This window comes from Diorhabda sublineata, chromosome 4 (assembly GCF_026230105.1).
Source record: "Diorhabda sublineata isolate icDioSubl1.1 chromosome 4, icDioSubl1.1, whole genome shotgun sequence".
NCBI lineage: Eukaryota > Metazoa > Arthropoda > Insecta > Coleoptera > Chrysomelidae > Diorhabda > Diorhabda sublineata.
Genome location: NC_079477.1, coordinates 13,949,520 through 13,973,010, shown reverse-complemented (window position 1 = coordinate 13,973,010; position 23,491 = coordinate 13,949,520). Strand labels below are relative to the sequence as shown.

The window sequence follows — 23,491 nt, the reverse complement described above, 5'->3', positions numbered from 1 at the left end:
TATTTTCAACCATCTTATATCGTGCTGCTTGATTAATTATACCGAACAACGATGACACAACGTCCTTATACTATTTCTCATTGACTTAAGAAAAAATCTTTCACTGTGTGGGTTTCCTATTTTGTTAAAAACATTCCAATATATTCCAAAGAAATTTCATCTTACATTTCTGGCAACCATATAAATTTATCTTTCGACTTGGACACTTATTCAAAAATACCGTGAGCACGTAGGTGTTAGATTTATGGTTCTTGTAGTTGTATAGTTTTATACGAGTGCCAACAGCTAAGGTGAAATATTATATTCTGAACATGACCTTACATATTAGATATGAAAAATATTTGATTTATTATCGACCTGTAACTGACAACCGTTTATCCACACTCTTCAAACCGTAATATTCCTATAAACTAAAACAAATATCTGTATATATTGCTTGTTACATAATTACTATAACTAAATAATCATCTTCAATAATTTAGAACATATACAAAAAGCTCTGTTTTCTCAGTATATATGTATCAACACACTAGAATATCTTAGAATAATTCTTCTTTACATATTGAGACTACAAATTCAACTTTTAAATAAAAACACAGTAGCCAAAATTGCGGAACCAACCAAATATTAGTTCAAGTAAAGTAGAAACAGTGGAGCTCTTTAATCTTGTGACTAATACGTCAGCCAGAATATTCATATGGATCAAATCAAAATGTAGCAAACTAGCAAAACTCTTTTGATAAAAATATCCTTGTTCCTTGTTCATGGTGAATAAATTACAAAATTCAAAATTAATTTTAATAATGCTGGCTTATTACTGGAGAGCTGATTTTTCCACGATAATTTTTCATATATTCAAGACCCTTCTATTACATTATCCATCCCTACTAATATACTTATTAAATGTCTTGTAGTGGGCCCACTCATTAGCAGTGCCAAGAACTTAATTTGTTTCCTTTGGCATATGTCCATGTTTCATCTACAAATATAACTTCAATGGAAATACACTATCACGATTTTCTCTTTATATTCGAAGAAAACTTGTTCTTTATATTTAATCCCCAAATGTTTCAAAGAATTTCCTTATTTTTCAGTTCGTCATTTATGGTTTTGATAGTAACATGTTTGGATTATGGATGCTTAATCATTTTATTACTCTTTTATGAATAAAAATAGACTATAACAGAAAACAAGAATGAGTAGAAATATAATTAATTTTACTGGTAGATTTTGTAAGTTAACTTTTGTATATAAAATAATTTGATTTTATTGACGTATTTTTGAGTTGAATTCGCTCGAAGTGATTCTTAAATTCCAACCGATAATGTTCGTATCTTGCAACTATATCCATCGTAAAAAATCTAGTAACTTTTTAAAAGATTTTCTATTCTTTTATTAGTGTTAAATTATGTTGATTATTGCTCCAGTTTCCTCCTAAATAATATTTTATTATTTTTTATCTATATGAAAACGAAAAATCGTTAAAATCCCATTACAAATACAATTTGTTTCTGATAAGCTTCAAATCAGCGTTTTAGTCAAGTTTGAAATAATTCCAAGAGTTGTGTGTTTATTTGCATCTATTTTTCTTTTTTAAATTCCGGTCCAAACGAGAACGCTCAGTGGGTTAATTTTGAAAGGCGCCCGCGATGGTTGACTTTCCAAGAGCAAGGAACCACTTCTTAACGAAAACATGCGACAAGCGACCTTTCAGCCAGAATAACGTGGGTTCTTGTGACAGTGAGGATGTCACTAGTATTTGCTTTAAAAACACCAACGTTGAAAAAATAACAAATACAAAGGGAGACATGCAAAACAAAAAAGTTCTTTTAGCATGTATCATCGATGATGCTAATGAATAAGTTGTGGTTGGTTTGTTTTCTCAAATCTTTTAGCGAGGTTTTTATGGTAATAAGAGTAACTTCACTTTTTCATTCGTCGAATATAAAAAAATTGAATATTTTGACGAATCTTTACTAGAATTTCACACAACTCAAATCGTGTTTTAAATTCTTATGTCGGGCATTTATAAATGCCTTTAAAACAGCCAGATTTTTATTTTTTACTAACTAGCTGAATTAGAGAATTGACAAAGAATAGGACGATTGTGTATGATAAACTATAGAGAAGGCACAAGTATAGAGAGAAAACTAGATTATCTACACAAATAACAATCGAATACTTGAAACCTATTGAGAAATCAGAGAAAAATATACAACATAAAAAAATTCCATCCGCAGAATGGGAAAAATATTAATTTTAAACCTCATCACAATTGAACGTTTCAGTACACAAGAAACATAAAGAGGATTGAAACGTTAACTAAATGCCAAATTGAAAAATATAGAAAATAGCCGTAACATTAAAAAATAAGGTATTAATGAAATATAAAGAAGAATGTTGAAACTTTAGGCATTGAGTGACTTATAGAAGCCATGTATATGGCCCCCTAGAGCCGATACATTTCGACGCCATGACGACAGCATACAGACAGATTATCCATAAAAAACTACAGGCTGGACCAACTCGCCATGCAAAAATCTGGATTCAGGCCAGGATGAATGTCCAATCATTTTGATGGGCGATGACCAAATGGCACCTGTGGACTTGTGATTCCAGTCCCGCTATAATAAATAATTGAGGCACCTGGTAAACAAATGGCTCCAGGTTGAATGGTTTGTCCGGAGCAGAGTTCTGCGGAGGACACCCCAAAATAAGCGAATATTTGTCGCTTGGGGAATACGTTTTCCAAGCGAAAGTATTAGTTGTGATACTCAGATAGCAGAGCTGCCATACAAGCCATAAAGGAAAGGTTATGCTGTAGGCTAGTGTTGGAGTGCAATAACGTCCTCCAAAATCTGGTATTGGTATCTAAAAGGAATGCGATCGCGTTTTCAACGGTGTGTTTGCAAGGCGGGTTGGCGGAGATGGATAGAAACATCTGCTATGAGACGGGTGAGGGCACACAAAGATGAACCCTCTGCTTGTCTTACCAAACAACTGTTCCGATTAAATAGGCGCAAAATCCAACTAGCGACCGAATTTTTTTTGAAAGCAACGTTTAACATAATCCTAAAAAGTAGCTATATATGTGATTTAAAAGTGAGGGAACTAAAAATATTATTCCGAAGCAATCAACATCATTACTGACGAACTTGAAAGTGGAGAGAAACGACGATTATCAATTATAGAAGCCAAGATGGAAGATGAAACGTTCGTGTGAAGACAAATACATGGTTGTCGTTCGAAAAGAAAACCACGATTATATGATTTTTCGAATGATTCAATCTTCTCCTCCTATATAAATCGTTTCAAATGCATGAATTTTTTAAGATGTGAGAACAGCTAGAAGTCAATAGGAATCAAGTCTGACTAATATGGCGAATGTTGTAACAGTTTGTACACCAATGCAGTGATTTTGACGTCGGTTTTTGAGCTGTCTGATAATGCGTAATTTTGATTAAAAATGATTTTTCTCTTTTATAAACCAAGATTTTTCACTTTTAATTTTGTTTCACTAGCGTGGAGCAAATATAATTTTTAGATCTCAAATTCGCTTTGGAGTTAAATTACTTAACTTGCACTATTCCTAAGCACTACACTACATCAACACAAAACCTTAAATGACGCATAAGGGTATCTTTTTATTCCATTGTTAGTGAAGACGTGTAGACCCATTTTACACAAATTTCTAAGCCAAAACTTTAGCGAAAATATTGTACAAACTGTTTATTGAGATGCCTAAGCCTTTTAGGAATTGGTCGATGATTTTGCAGAATATCATATATTTTTACTATACCTTCTGCACTTTTTGAACATTTTTCATGTATCTTCTTTAAGATGTGTATAACCACTTTCATTTGCAACAGCCAAATTTTTGGATTGTTCGAAATTAATGTGAAAAATTTATGAAAATGGTTTTCGAAAATCGTCTTGTTGGCATCGGAGAGATATCCAACGCTCTCAACATCTTTTATGTATCGATGAAAAAAAATTCGTTTATGTTTCTAATACAAAACGTGTCAATGCAAGACCTGAATCTTTTGCAAAAACAACGTCGAGTCGAGGTCGCAAAAAAGATACTCCTTATCAGTGTAGCTGAGTACCGTTATCAAGCGCTTCATTACTGGTCACGAGACGTGTATTTATAGTGTTATTAATATAAGACTAAACCGAAAAAAATTGATGCTCATAATTTTCTTCGATTACCTTAATGTGGTTACAATGAATTCGTTTCATAAAATTAAAAGGTCAATAAGGAGTACTACTTAGATATTTAGAGGCATCTCATTTCAAAATGAAATAATTCGTCAAATAAAAAACAGAATTTGTGAGTAAACAATCCATATATTTTTCATTACGATAACGTGCCATCACAATGCAGCATGATTGTGACTGATTTTCTTTGGCCGCCCCGATCGCCAGACTTCCTCTTTTCGAAACTCAAAAATCCACTATGGCAACGCGCCATTTCTCCAATGAAGCTATAAGAAGTCTTTTGCCGAAGGCCATTTTAAATGAGGCGTGTATGGAAAATTGGATTGAGCGTTCGCATGCTTGGATTGGCCCAAAAGGGGCTTATTTTGAGACAGATAATAAAGATTTGTAATAAAATACGTAAAAATGCTGCTTTTTTATCAGTCAGGGTTTAATTTGATCACAAGTGAAAGATAATAACTTGAAGGAAATATCACGCGTATTCATATAGAGTCATCTCTTATTGAACGACAGAACTTATTGAACAGCCGGTTTTATATCAAAGACAACAAAAAATTATGATAAGAACAATAAAAAGCAAGATATAAGACGACTGGAATAGAGGTCATGAGATAAAATGTGCTACTAACCTATTAAAAACACCAACGAAAAAAAAGGATCTAACCCAATAGCAGAATAAATAGACTGTATAGCAAAGTGATCCACATTCGTGTAGATTGTGACGAACTAAACAATTATTTTTTGCGAAAAAAAAAACTAATTAAAGCAAAGGCTGGATTTGATGAATATTAAAGGATATCTGAAACAGTAGAAAGTTGTGGTGTTCGCTTTCAAACGCATTTATGGGAAAACTTTGCAGGACTGTTTGGAGTTGGTCAGCGCTGAATGAGTATTATCAAAACCAAGGGCGAAACAAGGATCCACCACAATATAACATAAACCAAACAAAAGTCAAAATGATGGTTTTCTAGGGGTAGGGACAACGGAGAAGGCCTAGGTGGGTTTGACACTCAATAAAGTCAAAGAAAACTACTTTTTCGCAACGTGTGTCATTGAAACTATTAAGGACATATTAAACCATACTCATATCATCTAATCGAGAATGTTTTTTATTTTATTTATTTATTTATTTAACTGGTAGCATTGAACTCACTAATTAGATTGTTAGATTTTATATATCAACTTTCATTAAAAGAGACAAAGAGGTTGTTCCACATAGGTTCTAATTACTCATATCTGATACGGATTTATAGCATGCAATTATGGCGAAGAAGCTTCAAGTTTCGAGTCTTAGCTTCTAAGTATACAAGCGAGAACTTTCTCGCTATACACAAGCATATTCAGTAACTTCTACGTGAATTACGGCTCCTCAGCTATGTCATATAGGTATTTCATTACCAGCCTGATTTATATGCTGATTTATTTAGTAGCAACTTTGCAAAATGTATCCAGTAATTAAAATACACTTCTACTAAGCTCCGTAACATATTTCGTTGTTGCAATGTAGATACTTCACTGTTTAATATATATTTAATTGACTATATGAAACCTAAATTGAAAATAAGAATATATTTGGGTCGTTTATATAGACTGGTATAGTAGTTTCATTAGCAATTGCAGAAGCTGTTATTGGAAATAGTAATCAAAAACTCACTTTGCTAATTAGAACTTGTATATGCAAAGTAATGAAATGAAAAAATTTTGCTTCCCGTTTATATTCCAAGGACGATATAGTGGAGGTATTTCAAAATGCAAAATCTTATTTTGTGTTCATGTTCAACCAATCAAAATAGCCGAAACTTAAGCTTATACGTATTTTATTGGTCCTTCATTTTATCAGACCTAAATAATCATATAACTTATTTAAGTGATAGATACCTTCTATCGTAGCGCATCAGCGTATAAATAAATGAGATTTTTTGTTTGATGGAATGTACTTTTGTTTTGACAATGAAAAAATGAAATTGCATAGACTATTCAAGAAATTCCCAAGTAAATTATTTCTATTAACTTCATTATTGTTTTACTTAATATACTACATATAAAAAACCGATATTTTATTTTACTAAATTAACTCAGATATCTATATTTTTTGAGTTCGCAATCCCATTGTGAATGATCCATAGCTCAGATCAGTTTCTTGGTAAAATAAACACTGCTGGTGTTTTGGATACCTTATTGTTTGCTCGGTTTCGTTTCTGCGGTTCAGCCACCTTGGTTTGATAATGGGCATTCAAAATTAAATTATCATAAGTCTGTAACCTGCTCTATCTAATAGTTTTTCCCTACGTTGAAATAATGAAATTAGAAAAGTTAATAATACGAAATTTTTCTTTTTTTTCAGGTAGGCAGTGTTCAGTGTTCTTATAATTGATTATTGGAGAGGTAAGTAACATTTTGCTATAAGTATGAAATTTGTATCTGAATAATACACTGCAAATGGGACAAGTCTATCATCATAAAAATAATTCATGAAGACAAATTATCTGCAAATATAAAAATAAAGTGAAACTATATAATTTTAATATTTATATATTTGTGCATAACTTACCTCTAGTTGCATATAAACCAAAATTCAATATTTGGTTACTTAAATTTTATTTCATATATCAATATGAATTTGTTGTTGAAATATTTATCACTAATCTTCTTCTGAGTTTGGTTTAAGTAGCTCTAACTGTACTCGGCCTCACTATTATCATTTATAGAAATAATTTACAGTTCTTCTTATATTTATATGCACTATAACATTTCCTTTTACATGAAAACTATTTTCCCTCCACTTATCATATACTTAATTTGGCTAAGACGATTTGTTCTAAAAATTGTAGATAGGGAAATGACAACAAATGTTTGTTGTGGTTTTTACAAGGATAAAAATTGAAACATTGAGTATTGATCAGATAGTTTACCAGATTTAACCCCCGCAAAATATGTTAGTCGGAAGAAATATAGATAGCATGAGACATACTTTTTTAAATACTTTGTATATGCATGGGAAATTTCAATATCTGATGACTGCATTTTATCTTTCACTCCGTGCAGAACAGTTTATGAACAACGGTATGTTTCCAAATTCATGCGAAAAAATTGAAGAGGTGATTCCTCATATGGAATTGAGATATCACCCTTAAAAGGTAATTACTAAAATTGAGTTTCTATTATTTTCTTCTAGCCGTGTGCGGCAATCCATGACACGTAGCGTACGTTCATGTACTTTGGCTAGAAGTATTTTCCACTCAATTTATTGAAAAATTATAAATTATAGTGTTTATTTTTTTTTCGCAGTTATTGCTTTTGAAAAAACAATTCGAGAGCACAAAATACTTTTAAATTGAACAAGGATTTTCAATTATAATTTTATTTCATAAAACAACAATATACTCCTCTCTCTTCGTTACACACCTTTCCATACGTTTTTCCATTGATCGAAGTAGTGCTGGAAGTCTTCTTTGGTGAGTGCCTTTAGAAGCTCTGCCGTTTTTTGCTTTACCACTTCCATCGACTCAAATCGGGCCCCTTTCAGAGCAGATTTTATTTTTGGAAACAAAAAAAGTCTCACAGTGCCAAATCTGGTGAAAACGAAGGGTGTTCGAGCACTGGAGTGCGCTTACTGGCCAAATAATTTTGATCAGAAGTCAAATTTGTGTAACCGTCAATAATCAGTATCTGTATGCTCAATCGACGATCTGCACGCACAATTTGGTTGATTTTGGTCACTGTTTCTGGAGTTGAAACAGTCAAAGGACGACCTGGGCACTGTTCGTCTTCAGTGCTCTCTCGGTCCTCACTAAAGCACTAACAACAGTCAAAAACACGCGCACGAGATAGATAATTGTCCCCATTGGCCTTTTGCAACAATTTATAGCCATCTTTCGCAGTTTTCATCAATTTAACAAGAAATTTGATATTGATACGTTGCTTCTCCCACATGGTTTTCGGCACGAGAAAAAAACACGTTCGTTTTAAACCGCTACTGCACAAATACTATATTAGTGACGGAAACGTGTTTTGGGACATGTATAGACAAGATATCTGGATACCCAACGCACTAATCGTTTTTTATCCCACCTGTCTAGGGCGCCCTCTAGGTGCGTAGTTTCGTTATTCAATAGCCAGGTCTTCTATAATATAAGAGGTATATTGAAAAAATACCCTTGGTTAGTCGTTTGCGAATGTACAAAAATTACAGAATTTCAAGTTTCTAGTACTATTGAAATTTCAGAAAAAAAACAACTCAAAAATACCGTTTAAGGATAATATCTCTGTGGGTTGGAATGGGTTGAGGACATTATGTTATAAAAAAGATTTCATAAGAGCAATCACCTGAATTTTGTTGCATGAATTTAGAAACACCCTGTATATTTATGAAAGTAAATAACGACTAGTTCGTTGAGAGTCTTTATCCATGAAACGTCCTTGTCCTGTGAGTAGGAAGTGCTAATTATTTATACCCTCTTTCTCTGTCTACAGTCTAATACAACTTTATTACATGTTGCGCCTATGTTCACTTATTGACGATACAAAAAATATGTTTTTGTTACGTTTTCAGTTATTCAGTTACACGCATCGGTGAAAACGATATTCCATCAATCAATGTTACTGTCAAAACTCCGAAACAATGCCATGTTGTCGTGTAATTGTACCTCATACATCATGCGCATTGATAAAATCCATCTATTTAAATCTGCATAAAGCGGCGGTTTTTGCTCTTTTACACTTAGAGGATTTAGGTATAAAATATTCGTGGGACTTGAGTGGATCATTTCTTGAAATAGATTTAAGGAGTAAATCTTTTCCGACTATATATTTGAATAATCAGTAAATACGTGTCATAATTGTTATGAATACGTCAGTTATCGCATTTTGTGTATACAATCATGATTGCAATTTTATACACTTTTTCATCACAAATAATAATCACTCTCTATTATAAAACAAAGTCCTCAGCCTCGCCTGTCTGTTCCGCTAAAAATCCAAGAACTACCCGAGGGATTCTATTCCAATAGCTAGAGAGATTCATGAGAAAAGTTTTGTGTAAACTGGTTGAAATATGATGATGATTGTTGGAAAAAGTCAAGCTGACTGGGAGCTTTCATCGAAAAAGCTGCCCAATACTTTGAAATACAACAACACAGTGCAAAGAGGGATTATTATTATTATTGAAAACGTTTTTATTAATAAACGTATGGTACCGCTCCAACATGTCATTACAAATGGGGTAAAAATACAATGTATAGGCCGACGGCTTGGTAATATCACCTTAATCGTCGTACTTTGCGGTGTACTATATAATGATGGCTTCTTGCTAATCAAACCGTCATCTCTAACTAATTGATCTGTCTTCGCTATGTGCTAAATGTAACTCTCAGAATCTTTCTTCTCTGTTAGCCCTGAATAGTAGCTGAAAAATATGGTCTTAAATATGCAACAAAAAATATTTTGATGTTATATCTTACATACCATTTAGGAAGAGTTGACTATATCCATTCTATTTTCTGACAAAATGTTGGAATGAGGCAATATTATTTAAATAGATAGAGCATTAATCTTATTAACTTACGCTAGTTATATTCTTGTACATGATATAATTTAAATGAGCTTCATGCAAAAAATTAACGCACGCGAAAATAAATTCAATCACCTTTTGATGACAGGTGTACTTAACTTATGAATAGAAACTGAAACTGTTACCAATGTTGTATGTAAAGAAATTTGTTAGTTTTTATTTTTATGATAAAAATGATAAAATACTTCAAGTAATAGATAGGTATTTCAAATAATGACCAGAAAACTCAGTTAAAGTATACAGTAGTTAAATTTTCTACTTAACCTCGTTATTATAAGAATCCTAGTTACCTGATTATAAAGTGACCATTCGTACTGATTTTACCAGTACAGAACTGGTCACTGATGTACTTATCCCTTATGCAAATCAAATATTGGCTGAAGATTTGAGAAACGTAAGTTTTATAACAGTGTACTTAGACTCCTCAAATCACAAGGAAATTAAACTTATTCCTTTACTTGACAAGAATGAAATACAGGTAAAAATAATTGAAGTAAAGGATTTGCGAGGAGGAATGTCTGATATTGTTACCGAATATATTGTAGAGGTCTAAAGAAAACATAATAATATTTTTACCAAGCTAAAAGCTACTTTGGATGGATGGGAGCTTGTGGAAATTTGTTGTTCGGCGCATATTTTAAAAAATTTTATTCAAACCGCGACGAACTGCCAATTGATATACAACTTTGATTACCAAGATTCACTTTTACTTTTACATTTATACGCGTCAGTGAATTAAAAGAATTTTGTAGACATAGAATGTAAAAAACTTTTGGGTTACAGTGCTATGCGGTAGTTAGCATTACGATCAGCTATTGAGCACGTGTTGGAAATATTTCCTGCATTAAAATTGTATTTTGAGACTAATGAAAAAACTCCTACAATTATTAAAAATTATTTTGAGAATCCTGAAACCGAATCTTGTCTTTTCTTTCTCCATAATGTCGACGTCAATGTTTCATAACACGCTTTTAAAGATAGAAGGACAGGATATTTCTTTGTTGGAAACAAATATCATTTATAAGGACCTTAAAACCAAAATTGCTGACAGGATAGCAAGTGTGTTTCTGCCCCTGCAAATTCGACAAAATACAAAAAGAGTAGAAGAAGACTGCTTAGTTAAATGGAATATTTTCAAAGAAAAAGTGGTGGAGCTTTACAGCATATGTTTTCAGTATTAGGAAGAATGGAAAGGCCATTTTGAGGGAATCGAGAAGTTTAATTGGATTACATGGAACCTACGCATCAAATGGTTCAAGATTGCGGTGACTATTTAATTTAACATTATCCGGAAATAAATTTAATTGAATAATATTGGTAAATTGGTATATTAATGCTTCTGTACGTCAGGAAATAGTTCACCGACCGAAAGGGTTTTTTCTTTATTAATCAACACCTAGACTAACGAGAAAACCCAATTGAAAGTGGAAACTTTGAAATCCTTGTTGATTGTCAAAAATAATTTAAATGCAACCTCTATAGAATTCTATGGAAATATACAGGAAAACAAAAATTTCTTAAAAGTAATTCATTCTTCAGAGAAAGATAAAAACAAAATAAATTAATAAACTCCTTATGTTTTATTATGTTATTATATTAGGTATGGCTTATCATGTTATGTTTTATTTTTATATAGTAAAATCATATTTCAGATTTTCACACTTCTTGTGTTCAAAGAAACGTAACATTTTTTGATATCTAAACGTTTTTTATTTACTAAGATATACAGGCTGGCCGTTGGGTGAATTTTTGATAAAAATTTATAAAATTTGGGCGTGGTTGCTCTAAATTTATGTTGTTCTGGTTTCAGGTTAAAAAAATATCACCTTACCTGATTATTACTATATGTAACTGGTGATATAAAATACTTCATTTTGATATTATGAATATTTATTTATTATCAGTTCCAATAGATACCTCTATCCTTCCATTGTTCGAAATAGTGCAACAAGTCTTTTTCTGTAAGTTGCTATTTTTTACAATTTCAGATATCAGATTCAAATATCGTTATATCATATTATAAATATAGGAAAGGGGTTAACGGCGCATAGTGCAAGATCCAAGATTCAATCGTATTCAATATCAATTTTGGGCACTGGTTTAACACACACTTTTCATGTTAAAATTTCAAAATAAAATTTCCTGCATACATTGTTTGTCAATTCCTACGACTACTTAGCTGGCGTCAAACCAGATTTCCGACTTTTTCAATGTTTTCATCCGTTTTTGAAGTAATAGGATGAAAAGCGGACGTGAATCATCTTCAACGTCTTCTCCTTTATCTAGAAAACGCTCAAACCTCTCAAAACGCATGGACGCGACAAACATCCATTGTCATACACTTGTTTCAACAGATTAAAAGTTTCAGTTGCAGTTTTTCTAAGTTTCAACTGAAATTGTAGACTGTAGACATTGTATTCCAAAGAGTAGGCTTCAGGCTAAACAGCTGACCGTCGTTAATTTTTGGCGCATGCTTACTTCTCTGTAGCAGCGCTAGTTTCGTTACTTAATAGCCACTCCCCATTAAGTATGAAGTACAATACTGTAAGTGAAGGTATTGCATATAATTATCATATTTTTTATTTATATTTTCAACCTTCAATTAATAAAGTAATACTTCATCCCGTTTAATTTTTGGGTAATATTTAAATATAACTATCTTGATTTTCAAAGCATGCTGTTTTCCTTATTATTTAACCAATTATCTTCTCTAATCAACTAAATTTACCATATAATCAAACACAATAGGGATAAAACAAATTTATACGTAGATTATTGATATCTCCTCATTAAACCACTCTGTCGATTATAATCGACAAGTTTTTGACATTCAGTAAACTCTATATACCAACTGCAATTTGCAAATAATCTCATTATAATTACACCACTCCGATCATGTTCAAATCGTGCAGTCTATTCGTTTCACGGCTGTAGGACATGTGTCTGTTGAAATCTGTAATAATAATTTTGAGTTTTTGCAGTGTTTGTTACTGAATTGGCAATAATGTCGGGTATAAAACCGGAAGAGCTTAATCAAAAAGTGAGGAAGTATCTAGTACTATATGACAAGACAAATAAGTAGTACCTAAATACTGACTACAAAGGTATGATCTGGAAAAAGCTGAGAAGGAATTAAATGTCAAAGGTACGCTACAGATTAAAATATCATCCATACTTATTATACATATACAAAGTAAAGACATAAACACATTAAATTAAAAAAATATTTTTATTGAATAGAAAAGAAATTTTTGAACATTTTGAGCACAGAACCTTTCGCAATTTTAATTGAATCGAGACTGGCGAGAGTGACGAATGTATCGGTCACAGCACCGATCCGTTCTTTGGAGCAAAATCGGACCTGAGTCGGATCGAAGTGGTGTCTGACAAGTGTGTCTCGGCCATAATATGGTCTACTAATCATGCGAAGCCGGTGCGGATGGTTTTCATATAAGTATCGCCTAATTAACAGTTATGAGAGCTTTATTCCATGAAATATGCATTGATTATTAATTTTGAACGGTAGAAATAAACGGTAGTTGTCATTATATATATATAAATTTCCTTGATAATATTATTACTATAAAATGTCATTTACTATTTGAATTTCATTCCCTTATTAGACGTAATTTGTTAGTTCCTATAATTTAGTTCATTATAGTGTCTCAATGAATAATTGAAATTCAGTAAAAAAAAGACACAACGAGAATATAATTACAGGAAAATTATGATACGTCTACTAAATATGTAATTTGTAAAAGCATTTTTAAAATCAAAATAATTTCTGTAATAGAAAGAAATTTTTAATGCAAACTGATGTTTTATATTCGTTTATATTAATACCGTCCGAGTTCAAATATAAAAAATTATGGCTCTGGAGGTCGGAATCCACATTAATCACGTCTACTTATAAACATTGTAACAACACTAACGAGTGGTCACCTCGAAGTTGTTTTAATTCCAGATACCGCTTCAACACATGTAATCATCGCCACAAAATTTTAGTTCGCTTCCAGTTTGTTAGTATTATTATTACAAATATATCACAAATTAAAATAAAATCATATTTTCGAAATAGCATTTGATACACTGTATGGAAATTAATTTCCAAGCATTCTGTCTCTCAATACGTCAGTTGAAAAATTAATTTCGCCTTTTACATTGCTAGAAGATTTATTTATAATTCTGTATTGTAAAATTGTACAAATTTCAATTAATTTCGACTGATATATATTCGATGGAATTGATATCTATTTGTTGTAACTATAAATTGAATCTTTATGTACAAGCTGTTTACGAGCGGAATTACCTCTCTCGGTATGTCACTTCACTTTAACATTCTTATACTGTGTAGCACCAAAGAATTTTGTCACTTTTTTGTAATTTTTTTTTTTAATTTTGAATCATTAATTACAAGCAATTTGTTTTTAATTTTGAATCATTAATTACAAGCAATTTGTTTACCCGCTGACTTAATATGCATTATTATGGAATTTTAAAAATAAAATAAAATTTATTAGTTAGAAATTCTAGGTTCTAATTCTTGAATTTTTCAACTTTACCTAACCTAACTTAACAAAATGAATGAATGAATCCGTCACGATTTGTATTATGTACTCGGACTACCTTTTCATTTACTTGGAATATTCCCATCCCGAGTTGACGCATCCTTATTTCAACGTCACGAGTTGTAGCGCTCCCGTAGAAAGATAAAATAATAATTGATGGAAAATGACTGTTTGATCACAACAGACAACAGATAAATCCTTTTATCATTTCAATAAAGAAAAACCCGAAGAAAGAGAAAAAGCAATACCCTTCCACGGAAAAAAATAACTAATGTTTCTTCTTTATGGGAATATATAACTATATCGAACTTTTTATCGCCGTTCCAACCATGGATAAAAAACATAAAACGTATGATAATGATACCTCTCCTATTTTTCAATAAACTAACAGTTTATTCTTCATTTCTCAGTTAGGTATTGTGAATTTTTTGTTTCATTGGTGCCTAGTGAAAAAAGTCTGATATTGATACATCTGGAAATTTGAATGACCAAACTCTCAACGACATATCCAATATTTTTTTTTTTCAAATTTTTGTTCTTCAAATGTCTCCCTTGACCAATATTATATTTCAAACATTGTGACCGTGTGGTCGGTTACCATCTTCAGAGCCAGAAAATTTGATTGGTTATCAGAACGTGCATCAAACAATATAATTGAGAGTGTTAGTATTGGATATTCCATTCGGCATAAATTCAATATCGCTTATTTTGAGACATCAGCGAACAATGTACAATTTATACTCGCGTTTCTTAAGCTGGTCGTAGGATTATTTTTAGTATAATTTTTTTTAAATTTATTTTAGAAGTTGCTTTAATTCCGTACCGTTTTCATTGAATGTATTGACTACTTTCTTCAATATGCTACAGCTAGGACAATCTGCAGGTTATATATTAAATATTCTGCATATTTTCCTCGACCCGGCGTCCAAACATGCACTTGCCTTCACTCCAGACTAAGCATTGTACCATGGGATCTGTGTACGACATAGGTACATACACTCGCGTGCTCGTGAGAAAGTATGTTCCGCCAAGCATGCACCTCTGAATAAATCCATGGATTAATGCGAAGCAGGACATTTCACCACCCCCTGTCATTTCGACAGGTCCTAATTGTATTTTGCATCGCAGTTTTGTGCGCGGACTCCTTCTTCTCTGCTAAGTTTTATGGGGGATTCGTGAGGCTTTTTCTTCGTCTTGTTAAGGGTTAGCCCGCTGGTTATACATCTTTGTCTTAGCGATTATCTGGTCGTCGTGTGTGTGTGTGTTTTTGCTGCCTCGGGTAAACCCTTTCCAATCTTCTTCGAAAAGAAAATATCTAATCCTAGTATTACTTCACCTTCTTTACAGCTGTCCCCGATGTATAAGGCGGCGCTTAGTTATGGACTTTTCGATCTTAAGTGGTAAAAACCTATTTGTGGCAATTATAGAAGGACTTATGTGGATTTGTAATAAGTATCAGTATCGCCGTCTAAGTTTGTCTCGATATTTATGGTACTTTTGAATAACTGTGACTGCTATTGAGTGACTGAAATGTTAATGTACTGGTATCATATTGAGCATCGTATTACCTTTGGTATTTTATATTAATTATTTTATTACAAATTGGAGTGCGCCATACATGATATGTCATATATCTGTTAATTTTAATACTATACTGTATTTTTATATATAAGAATTGTACGTGTGTCGATTATTTCAACCTCCGAATGGCTATAAATGGAAAAATAAAAGAGGATCTTATTACCATTATCAAGTTATGTAAACTTGAGGTTACTTTTTAACATTATCACCAAACAGATTGAGACATTTTTAGTATCTGTGGACTCATTTTCCAATGCAACATATCGAAAAAATTTGATGCCAATGACTTCAAAAGGGTATTGACTTTGTTTTTGAAGCAACGTCCCCCCTATCTTCAGTAGAAAAAAGTGAATGGTGTCTGGTACTACGTCAGAACTATACAGCGTAGGAAGGAAAATCTTAGAATGCAATTGTTGGAGGGGCTGTTTAGTAGCACCAGAAATGTAGGCATTAGTTAGTACTATTCCAGAAATAATCATACCACTTCTATGATTTGATCAGCTCTCCGCAAACGTCGTAAAGTTTCCCAATAAAATTCAGATTTTGAGGAAAAAACAATAACGGCAGCCTTGTTTATGAGGTGGTATCACAACATCCATGTCAACAATGGCGGAGTGTTATGTCCAAGAGCTGCGTAGTCGCCTACAGAGCATGTCCACTTTTTCCTTTTCTCGTAGCAGCTTCACTGAGCGTTTGAAACGAAGTTGAAAAAACCCTGTATTCTTTTTTTGAATAAAACTTGTGTTGCTTTCAAAATATTCTGTTCATTTTTTTTTATTTTACAAACATTTTACACATGTTCGGATATTTTGAAAAGTGTCTAGAGGCACCTTCTGTGGATTTCAAATTTTAAATTCTCAGCATTAAAACGATCCTATTCGATATAGTTCACTTTAAATTCGATAGAAACAATAGAGAATGTATCTATCAAAATTGAAGATGAATGTGAGTCCAAATTTAGAAACCAAGTGCATTGCGTTAATTGAAAAGCAATGAATTGTTACTATTGAAATTCCCATTTTTCTTATCTAATGACATCGACTTCTAATGCTGTTTTGTATATCTTTTATCACGCGACGAACAAGTATGTAAGAAACCATTTCTCATTTTTTAAAAAACAAGTTTTAATGAAACGCACATTCCATGAGGCGATTTTGGTTTGAGGAAATGATAAAATAGGAGGGCGTTCGAGAAACCGGTTACACTGTATCAATACCAGAGACGAAGATGTAAGAACAAATCAAAATGAAATATAATTAATATTACCTGTTTTTTATTTCAATTCTTTAACAAAATATGGGAAAATAAAGTAACGACACATAATTCATGTAAAAAATACAAAAACCTAATTATAAATGGATGGAAAATTTGAAAAATGGGAATTAAGAGGTATTAGATAAAGAAAAGAATAGAATATTTAACCAAAACATAAGAAATAAAAAATGTCAATATTATGATCATACTAAAAAACAAAGTATAATGAACCAATTATAAATATTACAAACACAAATGATGATATCTAGAGATCGGAAAAAAAGAAACGAAAAATCACACAATACATAATATATATGAAAGTGAAACAATATGCATATGAAAGAGTTGAAACATCCAGTATTAATAGTTAGATTAAATAAGATGAACTGGAGCGTGGCTGTACGTACAATTTTACCTATTGATCTGTAGCAACGGCTTTGTAAAGTATGTGTCTGTCAGCTATGCGGTTTACCACTCCTGGTTTTAAAGAAGCTTGAATCTTAGTTCTATTTAGTTGCTTGCAGAAACGACAAAAGCTTTTCCTAGTTTCTGCGATGTTCTTTAGTTAGTAATTCACCAGACAATATCCAGTGAGCATTCCAGTAACTTTTCTTAGCTTATTTTTACATCAACATTTAACACAGGATTGAAAGCTGGAGGAAATACTTGAATCTGTGATTGAAAATCCGCTGACTATGCTTTAATTACAGAATACAAGTAGTATCCATTTAGTTCAATCATAGTTGTATAATTATCCTAATGCCTTTATAAACAAACTATTAAAAAACAACATATTGTCATACTACTGTTCCGGATGAACAATGATATGAACGGCAGAAATGTGTCTAATCGAATAAATCCAAAGACATCCCATACATGTATGGAACAACCGTAGGGTACAAGCGTACAGCTGTACCTTCGTTCAATAACGCCACATAGCTCAGCTAAGCTCAAAAGTGACATGAGAGTAGTTTTGGTTATGTCACAAATACGCAGGTGGAAGTTCTGAGAGAAATCTGTATTAATTCATTGAAAAAGTAAAAGTTTTTGCAATTACGTCACGGCTCGTAACGTCGATATACAGAACAATAATAAGGTCCATAATAATGGGTACATCAGAAAGAATTTGAATGACTAAAATAGAGAATTAATAGTTAAAAATAAATGAATGAGAAATTACAAAAAATCCAGTGACAATCGGAAACCAGGAGTATAGGACAACAATGATTTAAATGAGAGTAGAATGATGAACATAAATGAAAAAAAAATCAGGCTTGATAAACAAAGAGGTTGAGACATGTATGCTGGTGAGGATCAAAAGTAGTTGTAGAAGCTATACTACAAAGGCAAACAGGATAGGAATATAAAAAATAAAAATATCTAATCATAATGGTTAGTGCAGGTAATAACAACAGTTCAAAAGAAACACAAACTAGCAAATAAGCGAATAAGTGATGCACCAAGATGGTGGACTAATACAATCAGTTAAATGGATTAATTATTCGAAAGCGGCACATATTTTATTATATTAATCGTATGAATTACCTGGTGTTGTGAATAGTAAACTAAACTAATCCTGAATTTGGAATTGATCCGCTACTGGTAACCAGTGTTTAATCAGGTCCCATCTTATCTATTTAGCTCTACCACTAATCTACTCTCATTGTATTTGTGCTTGGTTAAGTAACATAATTATTTGTATCCATGCTTTAAATACGTTTTCTTTAATACCCTACTATGGTCAAGACTAAGAATTTTTTCAATAAATCTATTAGATTGAGATAGACATCAAAAAATTGAGACAATACTTTCTACATGGTACTTTACTATAAATTTATGAAAAATGTCCCGTTATTAACGCACTTTAAATTTTATATAGTTCTTTTTAGTTGAAAATCTCACTTTCTCAACTGAACCATAGAGTAAGTATTATGGAACAATAACAACGCTTTTCTGAAAATTTTCTATTTTGCAAAATACTGGCTATGTTTCTATATTTATGTATTTTCATTTTGATTACGAAACCGTCATGTTACAGACCCTGACACTTTTTGGTATACTAAACAATATGCTTTCATGTATTTTTAGATCTGCAATTGTCAAAAAATTGAAAGTTAGGACCTAGAAACATTTCGATTTAGTTGGTGAAGCATAGACCGAAAATATTACACGAAATTATAACAAATATATTCAATAAGTCCCTAATGAATGGGGAAGCAATTCCAGACGATTGAAGTATAGCGTATATTACGTAAATATATAAGAAAGGAGATATGACGAAGAGTAGCAATTATCTTAGTTTTAGGGTAACTAGCGCAAGTCAAAATGACCATTCGAAAGGTCTGAGACAAGGGTGCAGTCACCAATATCATTCAAAATATAAACTCAGAGAACTCTTTCGTAGTCGACCAAACTATAGCTTGCAGAGAAGACGATGTAGATTATATGGTGAGAAAATTGGACGAAGAATATGCAATATGGGCTTTGAATATGAATATTTCAAAAACAGAATATCCGCCGGTAGATAAAACACGAAGAGACCCTGAACTGCAACTAAATAGGGTTAGATGATGTAGACGATTCAAATACCAAGGAAGTATAATTTCGGAAGATAGAACAAAAAAATGAGAATTGGAGTGTAACAAGAGAAACAATCTACACAAATTCTCTCGTTGTCTTTGGTCTGTAAACATTAACTTAAACAAAAAAATGATATAATGAAGTCCATTTTAAAGTATGGATGCTGGCAACAGACGGATAGACATAAGAAAACAAATACCCAGATCAGTATATATTCGAAATGAAGATATACGACGAGGAACAGATTGAGTATACAGGTAGGAGTGGACAGGTAGAAGAAGACGAAAACGACCTTCAAGGACCTGGAAGGGAGGGATTGAACCAAGGATGTAAAAGAGACTTATCCAGGAAAACGAGTGGATAGATAGAAAAGTGTGGCATTCAAAATACACCCATACCACTTATCTCTCATTACCTGTCGGCTTTAATTACCAACAAACTGCCGTTGCCTTTCTTCAATTTTTGCATGGTGGATTCTTTCTTTGAAATTGTTTCACACTGTATGGTGAATAAAACAGTAGAAAAAAAAACAAAATCAATTTTATTGTATAATTATCTACTTACGAGCATTGTTTTCAAAAATTATAGAGAAAGACAAGTTGATATGAGATAATTTAAGTCACAGAAACAATTCTTATATACTTTTGTGAATTATATATATAGAAGACAACATTTACGACACCGAATGACAGCGGGATCCGATAAGTTCGTGCTAAACATGGTATATGCTGTCAAAGTAATCTACAAATAGAAAATGCGAAGATAAATAAGTTCTACTGTTTGAGATGTATTAAACACTATAATTTAAAACATATAAACAAAGCCTTATTTACGACATATGTAACTGTCTCAATTATTGTTCCTCGGCCACTGTATTCGTTCTTTCTCATTATTCCACACATGCATTATTTATGGTATATTCGCTTGAAGCCGAATAGGACCAGTACATTGACATAATCATTATGAACAATAATAACGATGTTATTTCCACAAACTGGTGAATTCTTTTAATTGGTAGTCAAAAATTGCAATTTGGGAATTTCAAAACATAAGAAAAAATTAGTAAATATTATATCATACAACAAGTGAGGACAGTCCAACTTTTCCTACGAGACAGAAACGTACTTTCCCCACGTGTTGCACACTATACTTTGTCTATATAGAAAATGCAGGTGGAATGATATGATATTTAATGTTATAGTTTTACACATAAAATGAAATAACACTAACACTGATTGTATAGCAGACACGGCATCCACTATACCACTGACCCTCAATATTTTTTATTGTAAATAAATACAAATTTGGAATCGAATGTTTAATAATAAATACTCTAATTTTCTTACCAATTGAAATCCCAATAATTACAAAAATCTAAGTGAATTCAAGAATAAACACTAAATGATAAAAAGAATTTGCTCTAAACTCCTTTCGAGCTTCGTTTAAAAAATCCCGAATATGCTATCAATAGTTGCTTTCCAATTTATTAAGCATTTTATGCACGAAACTAATGGGTCGACGTTCATGAGCTTGGCACACAGCTTTCTAGAGTGTTGTGTGGAATATCAAACTTTCAAACATTACAAATTATCTGTATTTTTGTTGCCTTATCCTAAATACAAGATACTCTATTAAATTGGTAACTTGACTTTTACCATAGATTTTCGTCTTTGTCCCTTCCATAGTATTTTCATCATGTAATAATGCACAATTTCGAATTTGTTTTTCATTCATTACCACAAGCTAATAGTTTGTATTTGAGCGGAATTTTAAAGATCATGAAGCCCTTTTTCTGGTGTTTGAGGGTCAAGGAGAAACGCAACTGTGATTGACGCACAGATCTCAGAAACAACAATTTGGAACATGCGTTTGAAGCATTGCGCACGCATGTGCTCAAATTGTGTAATTGCATAGCAAAAATTATGTTTCATATTTTGGAAGCAAAAATACATGTATATTCAGGGTGTTTCGAAATAGGACTCCAATCTCTCGGGAAACGATTATATGGGTAAATATAAGGAAAAACATTGATGTAAAAAAACTTCCATTAACGCTTCGTAAGCGAGTTATAGTGAGCGAAAGATTTCGCCCGTATTCCTGATTCATCAATAATAGGTAATATTGAATGTCTCGGATTTGAAATTGTGAAATACAAAAAACTCAACTCCAAAACACACTTTTTTATGTTTCGAGTTAAATAACTTCGTCAAATGCCTAAAATTTTATTTTGAAGAGAATAATGTGTACAACCCAATAAAAAGTAAATGCAACTTGAAAATATCTTTATTCTACTGAATGAAAATGAAAACAAAAATGAGCAAATTGTGTAAGTCACCTTGCATTTATGGATGTTGTTCTATGTGGCCACCATCCTGTTGAGGACATTTAGCACGACAAATTCATGCTTTCGTTACGTTCCGGATAATATTAAGAAAATTATTTGTTTCCATTTTATAAATTGTAATAATATTTCAACTTTAAACTATATTGTTAATTATTTAATGAATAACAATAAGATAATACAGTAGAATTTGTCTACATTAAAACATAGTACTGATAAAATGGAAAAAATGAGTCATAAATTGTGGAAGAAATTACGCTTATTTTCATTTTTTCGATTTCTGGCAATAGCAACAACGTGGTTTTAAGCAACAGCTGATTGCATTAAAATTGTTATTGTTTGAAAGTATTTTATGCAATATCTTATTAGTTTTGTGTTCCTGTGAAAACTTATAAGTTTTCAACTTGTTAATACTCGTAACACATTATTATTTAAGTTTAGTTTGACTGCATAAAATATGGGTGACACATCAAATTTATTTTCTTTTCAAGAATTAACAGATATGTTATTAATTTACGGAAAATTAGATTGTAATAGCACAGCTGCGATTCGAGAATACCACGAAAAATATCCTGGCAGAAGAATACCATGCCGTGAAAGTTTGGAAGCAGTTGAAAGACGTCTTAGAGAAACAATACAAAGCCGTACAAATAGTGACCGTCCAAGATCTGTTATAAGCGTGAATTGTACCCATTCCATGTCACACCTGTGCAAGATTTGCTACAGCAAGACTACAACAATCGAAAAAAATTTTACCAATGGTTAGTAATGCAAAAAACGATGGATCGAAATTTCCTTAAACGCATTTTAGTTACAGATGAATCATGCTTTACTCGGAATGGAATTGTTATTTGTCGTAACACTCTTTTTTGGACAGAAAAAAACCCAAATTAAGTAGTTGTAAGTCATTACCAACACACATTTTCAGTTAACGTGTGGTGTGGAATTATTGCTGACAATATCATTGGGCTGTTTTTCTTACCGCCACAAATAAATGGAGAAGAGTATATGAATTTCTTACAATCAAAATGTTCCTCTTCAATATACAGCAGGGATGTGGTTTATGCATGATGAGTCGTCAGTTCACTTCAGTTGTTCTGTAAGAGAATACTTGAATAGTACGTATGGTTACCAGTGGATGGGGCGAGGAGGACCCGTTTATTAGACGGCACGTCCTTCGGATCTTACGCTAATGGATTTCTACCTTTGCGGATCGATGAATAGTTTGGTTTATTGAAGCTGTAGCTGTAGCAACAGAAATAATCTCGGCTCATTAAGAAGAGTTAGAAAAGCATGAATTCGTTGTGCTAAATGCTGGTGGCTATGTGGCAACAGGATGGTGGTCACATAGAACAACATCGTTAAATGTAAGGTGACTTA

The 23,491-nt window shown here is 32.3% G+C and overlaps 1 protein-coding gene across 1 annotated transcript in view; it reads left to right on the top strand.

Annotated features, from left to right (window-relative positions):
- The window catches only part of LOC130443129 (homeotic protein antennapedia-like), a 442,038-nt gene that overhangs the window by 43,954 nt on the left and 374,593 nt on the right, over positions 1 to 23,491 (top strand). The window lies entirely within an intron of this gene.